Source organism: Nyctereutes procyonoides, unplaced genomic scaffold (assembly GCF_905146905.1).
Source record: "Nyctereutes procyonoides isolate TBG_1078 unplaced genomic scaffold, NYPRO_anot_genome, whole genome shotgun sequence".
Taxonomy (NCBI): domain Eukaryota; kingdom Metazoa; phylum Chordata; class Mammalia; order Carnivora; family Canidae; genus Nyctereutes; species Nyctereutes procyonoides.
Window position 1 is genome coordinate 43,790,246 of NW_026575142.1, and position 6,016 is coordinate 43,796,261.

Here is a 6,016-nt window from a genome sequence, read left to right on the forward strand (position 1 = left end):
CATTGCCATAGAGACCTCACCGCTGGTGCAACGCGGAGGCCCAGGGGACCCTATGTAATTGGTGAGGGACATTCTCAGTTCAAGGTTTCTAAAAAGAGGAAATGTTTTGCCCTGACCATGTTTCCTTTTTTTGCAAATCGTCTGTTGCAGTGCAAGCTTAAGAGAATGGATTTTCCAGTTAATTGCATGTTCCGATCAAGAGAATTCGTTTTTATACCATATGGGATTTCCCAAAATTTCAAGGGCCATTAAATAACTCACCATTAAAACTAGATCACAGTTTTAAAGGACTGTATCAAGTATCATTTTATCTTTCTTTGATAACCCAAAAGACATTTGGAGATCTTTCAGTACTCTCAAAACACGAATATCAGTTTCTATCATAATGTGGATTAGAGAATGTCAGAGAGACCACTTTTGCCATATGTTCTTAGTGAAGGTAATATTATCTTACCCTTTTCCAAAAGATCAGTGTGAGAAAGATTGCAAGCATGATCTTGTCTGTAATATAGCCAGGTTAACTGCTACTTGTAACTATTTTAATATTACTTGAAGAAAGATATATATATATATATATCTACATGGATATACTCCTGACTTGTATTATTTTTCTATTAGAGTTATAGACTAAGCCTTTTATAAACAGTTTGTTTCTAATGAACTGATATGATTAGGAATAAAAACTAAAGCAACTAAACTTTTTTTTTCTCTTCTGCCTATTTGCAACTTAGCCTTGTAAATATATAACCTTTCTGTTTCAGATTTAGATGTGCTAATAAATTCCCCTACAATTTCGTGTGTAGCTCTCTTTGAAGAGGTAAGTAATTTGCTACTATTTTTACACATTTGATTCAGTCTCAGAAATATAATACTGTTTGAGCCTGTGAGATTCCTACTTGGCTCCTAGGACTTGCATCTGCCTTTCCTGGGGCTTTCTGGTCATCCTCCCTTTCTGATTCTTATTCCACTTATGTGAAACTACTCATTCCTGAAATTTAAACACTCATATTGAGAGGGGAAGGAGAGAGAGAGAGAAGGTAAGTTATTTCAAATTACTCTTGGCCTCCTTCAACAGTTCTGATAGACCCAGATATTTATTTTGGGTCCTGGACAAGTCAGGACCTGAATATGTCATAATTGGCCATGTGAGATTGATCTCAGACTTAGTCTGTGCTTTGTTTTCTCTTCCTTTTTAAAGAGGGCCAAGATGACAAGTGAGAGGGAGTAACATAACCTGTTGCCCTTTGATTTCCCTCCTACTGCTGCTTCCCTTGGTAAGTGACTCACCTCTGCCCACTAATACCAGACCACTCCCCTCTGGCACACACATGCTTCACTCACAGTCTCAAAAATCTAGACTAGTCAGTATGAATTGCAATCCCAATGTGTCTATTCAGGAACATGGCAAGTGAAGCAGAAGGGGTGTGATGGTAAGAGACACCAGGTACATGTGCCTTCACTGTACATCAGGATCTCTGGCCCCACTCTTGATCCTCTAGGCCCTCCCTGAGCTCCTGGCTTACTCCTTCCTCTCAGAGTTGCTGGAGATCACTTCCTGCTCCCAAAAAAATCAACTATGAGTCAACTGTCAAACCCACCACATGGGTCCCCTTCCTCTCTGGGTCACAAGCTTTGGGTACTGGATTCAAATCCCAGCTTTGTAAGTTTTAAAAACCCTTTAAGCATTTGCTGCCCTGGTTTTCCTCAGTAAAAAGGAAGTAAAGAAAACTCAGTGTGAATTGTATGAGTATGGTGAGACTTAATTAGTGTCCATAAACTGTTGTGAGATCTGTAGATGAAAGGGGATGTTATTGCAAAATGCTGGCATCATGGATTCCTGGCTCAAAAGTCCATAGTAATTTTCTTTTGCATTTAATGAATGCTTTGCTCAAGGGAAAAAGAACCACCTTCCCCTTTCAGCATGCTGGAGAAACTACTTCCTCATTCTTTTTCACATTCTCTCAATTACACACTACCTATTTCAGCTAAGAATTCTTTTGTGGCTGAAATTCTCCATGTTCATGAACACTGTATCTCTCTTTTCAAATTCAGATATGGCACAAATAATTTACCACAACCTAAAAAGTATTCACAATAACCTATGTACTTGTGTGTTCTTGTGTATTTGTGAGTAGGAGAATAAATAAATCCCCAACTGAACTATCATTCCAAAATGAGTAGTTTCTGCTGATGCAAAGAACAATTTAAACTGTAAAGTAAAACCATATCTGATCTTACATTCTCTTCACAGGTAAAAACAACAAAAACAAGGGAGTACGATCTGTGCCATGCACTTAGGGAGTCTTAATGGTATGTTCCATTTCCTTTATCTTAATGACTGTCTCCAGCCATCTTTGCTATCAAATGGACACTGATCCTAAGATTTAAGTTCATGTCTAAGAAACCAGCATCACCTCTCTGCAGATGCTCTAGCTGCTCTAATGAGAGATAATACTAATGACTAACATTTTTTTGAACACTTAGTATGAGGTCAGTTCTGTTCTAAAGTTTTACATGTATTCATTCATTTCTTGGTCTTTTGCAAGAGCAGAGAGCCACACTGACTTATGCAACTTCACAAGAGCCACAGGACTGAGCTTATCCTGGCATAGAGACAACTCATTGGATAATTGAAGCGGAAATTAACAGAAACAGTAGCCAAAACTGTCAGATAGTTCAATAGCCCTGGATGTATGGTCCTATTTCAGATCCACCATGACCAAGTCTTCGGGTGGTACTGGGTTTGGGCATACTTTATAATATTGTCAATCAAGGTACTGATCATTACATGAGTGGTACTTGATTTCAAGTGTGGCCTGCTGTGAAATGCAGGTTCCCAGGCCCAATCTCTAGAGATTCTGATAAAACAGTTTAGGTGTAGGACCCAGGAACCTGCATTTAAAAAAGCTCCTTGTAAGATTCTAATACAGGTGGTCCTACTTTCATGCTTTGGAAAACCCCAGGTCAAATGATGGGTTAAGTAGGTCTTGGAGGCCTACCTTAGAAAATTAAACACTGTTTCTAGTCCCAAATCACAGCTTCTTCTTCAATACAGGATTGGAGCAGATGATTCAATGTACTTTCCATTTTTGAGATCCAATAAAATCTATGAAACCGTAACTTTGTTTGAAAGAAAATGTGATCTCCTCTCCTGGAGTTACAATAAGGTAAGAATACTCCACATGAGCTGCTGAGTGGCCCCACTCACCTAGAAAGAAGAGAACCAACCACCCACCCTCACCCCCATATATCCTGGAAATAATGATAACAGGCCCCTGAGTAACCCTGCACTAGGCATTGTACTCAGGACTTTGGAAACATCATTTGTTCAGTCACATGACCTGAAGATCACCTTCACATATCCCTGCAGGTGAGGCCACAGGCCTAGAGAGGCCATGTAACTTGCCCCAAATCACAAAACCACAGCAATAAGGGAAAAGGTCCCCACTTAGTGGCTAGGGATATGTGTCTTATTTCTAATGTTTGCCCAGGAATGTTGGTGGCCAGATATTCACACAGATAGGATGTTCATTGCTAAGGATGCTTTTGCTAGGTATTGGGAGTGTCCTAATGACTTTCAGTTAAATTCTTGTTCCTGACTTGACCAAGTCTCCATTTCTTGGCAAGCGATATCTCTTCATTAATTCTAATACAACCTTACAAATCATAGAATAACTTTGTTCACAAGAACTCAATCAGAATTATCAATTAACTAGAAGTTGTTTTGTTTTTTGCTATTTTTCTTTCTGAGGAGAAAGAGACAAATGAGGAAAATGAACCAGTATCAGAAACTGATTTTTTAAAAATAAAACTCCAGGGCAGTTCCTGGGTTAGTGGTGATTCAGGAAACTCTTCTGTTTCAGGTAAGACACATTTGTGGCTAGTGGGTTCGTGATCTCATAGCAGACACCTTTAATGTCAGTTCCTCCTGAGCTCAAAATGTTAGCTCCTTGAGGGCCCAAATCTGTGTCTGTTTTATTTATTATTGTATCTCCAGCTACTCAAACAGTGCCTGGCATAGATGCTCAGTAAATAGTGCTGGAATTATTGAATAAGCTGAACTCCACCCCCAAAATTATTCTGTATATGATATTAAGGGCAACTACTTTCAACCAATTGGGATAGGCTTGAAAGATGAGAACATTTGGCTATCCCTGTCTAGATCTTCCATTTATTTATTTATTTATTTATTTATTTATTTATTTATTTATTTATCTTCCATTTATTTATTTATTTATTTATTTATTTATTTATTTATTTATCTTCCATTTATATCTATAGCCCTCCACAGCGTGAATTAGAGTTCGAAATGATGGTTGTGAAGATCTGCAAGGTTCATTCTATTCAACAAGCACTTAGTGAGCTTCTCCAAGTGCAGAGTTCAATTAAGGTCACGTACGCTACAGCAGCAGTTCACAAAGGGGATAGTGCCACTGCCTGGTGGGCATTTTGGAACTCTGTGGAGGGTTTCTTGGTTGTCCTCATGATTGGAGTGGACAGCCAGATGTGGCAGATGTTCTGTAGTCTGCAGGACAGTCCCACACAACAAGGAATTGCCCTGAGTGCCATAGAACTTTCCATGTTCCACTGGACGTTCGTGTAGATGAAAAGCCTGGTCTGAGCTAAAACATATTTCATTTTACATATAAACACAAAATATCTGTGTTTGAGTATATTTTGCTTTTTCTTCAATACCCACTGAATTTTCCAACAAAGCATCTTTTGTAAAAATTAAGAGAAATATGTACTTGCTTTGTTCAGAATTTCATTAAAAGTTCTTCACATCTTAGGGGTGCCTGAGTGGCTCAGTTGGTTGAGTGTCCAACTCTTGATTTCAGGTCAGGTCATGATCTCAGGGTCTTGATCTCAGGGTTGTGAGATTGAGCCCCACGCCAGGCTCTGGAATCAGCAGGGAGTCTGCTCAAGATTCTCTCTCTACCTCTCCCTCTGCCCCTCCCCCTGCTCACATACTCTCTCTTTGTAAAATAAATAAATAAATCTTTTTTAAAAAAAAGTTCTTCACATTTTAGAAAATCGTATCACCATTAGCAAAGCTGTCTGAGTTGGTGTTTGAGTTACCAAGGCAATAAGACACCTAAACTGGCCTCTATTTTCAGCTGTGACATCCACGGTGATTGTCCATGTAGATTGTCACTATCTGTGTCCTTCATTGTACTAGTGATGTAGCCATGCTCAAAGTATTTGCATGGAGAATTACATACTTGATGGTAACTTATTTAACTTTAATTTTCCTATATAACAAATTTTGGACATTATGTTATTTTTAAAATGTATTGGTAGGTTATGCCATCTGTGAATCTCATCTCAGAATAGCAAAGTTATCTGCTATGAAGGAGGCATTGGGTCTGAAGGGACTGAACCCTACTGTTGTTCTTCTTAAGAAGGTGGGCAATTATGTTGCAGATATTTTCCTTTGACTCAACATATTCTTTTCCATGCTTTTCAATACAGTGTGCCAGCATCTTTCTTGGGCCATAGAACATGGAATACATCTACTCAAGTGGATTCATATCCTATATCAATCAGCTCGTTTTGGGGAAATAAGTTAGTTTCAGTGTGCTATACAAAGAGAAACCCACACAATTCCTGCACTGAAAACATGCAGCCTTCTCTGAGTTTCTAGCTCACACACCATATATAAGAAGAGCTAAGCTGCGCTTTTCTTTCCCACCCCTCCTCACCCTTAACCCCCTCCCCCCCCCCCCCGCCCCGGCACCATTCTCAGTGTGTTGACTTCCCTGGTCTTCTAGGACCTGCCATGCAGTAGGCTCAAAATAAAAGGTTTGAATTAATGGCCTCTTGAAGGTATTTGTACCAGCGGTAATGCATTGAAAAAGAAGCAGCAAAATTTAATTAATTACTTAAAATAAGCAGCAGGAAGGTGACACAGTACAGAGGCTGCCTATATTTTCATTAGCTACTCACAATGGCACCAATTTATTTTAAACAAAAAACCTGGCTTTTGTGCATCAAATATTATATTTGAAAGATTTTA

At 39.0% G+C, this 6,016-nt stretch overlaps 1 long non-coding RNA gene across 1 annotated transcript; it reads left to right on the plus strand.

Moving 5' to 3' along the window:
• Positions 1 to 1,208: 1,208 nt before the first annotated feature.
• On the plus strand, positions 1,209 to 4,952 carry LOC129498352 (uncharacterized). The gene is made up of 5 exons (XR_008662111.1): positions 1,209 to 1,274; positions 2,252 to 2,310; positions 3,056 to 3,167; positions 3,752 to 3,863; positions 4,282 to 4,952. It is a non-coding gene; the product is annotated as an uncharacterized LOC129498352 (long non-coding RNA).
• The last annotated feature ends 1,064 nt before the right edge of the window (positions 4,953 to 6,016 follow it).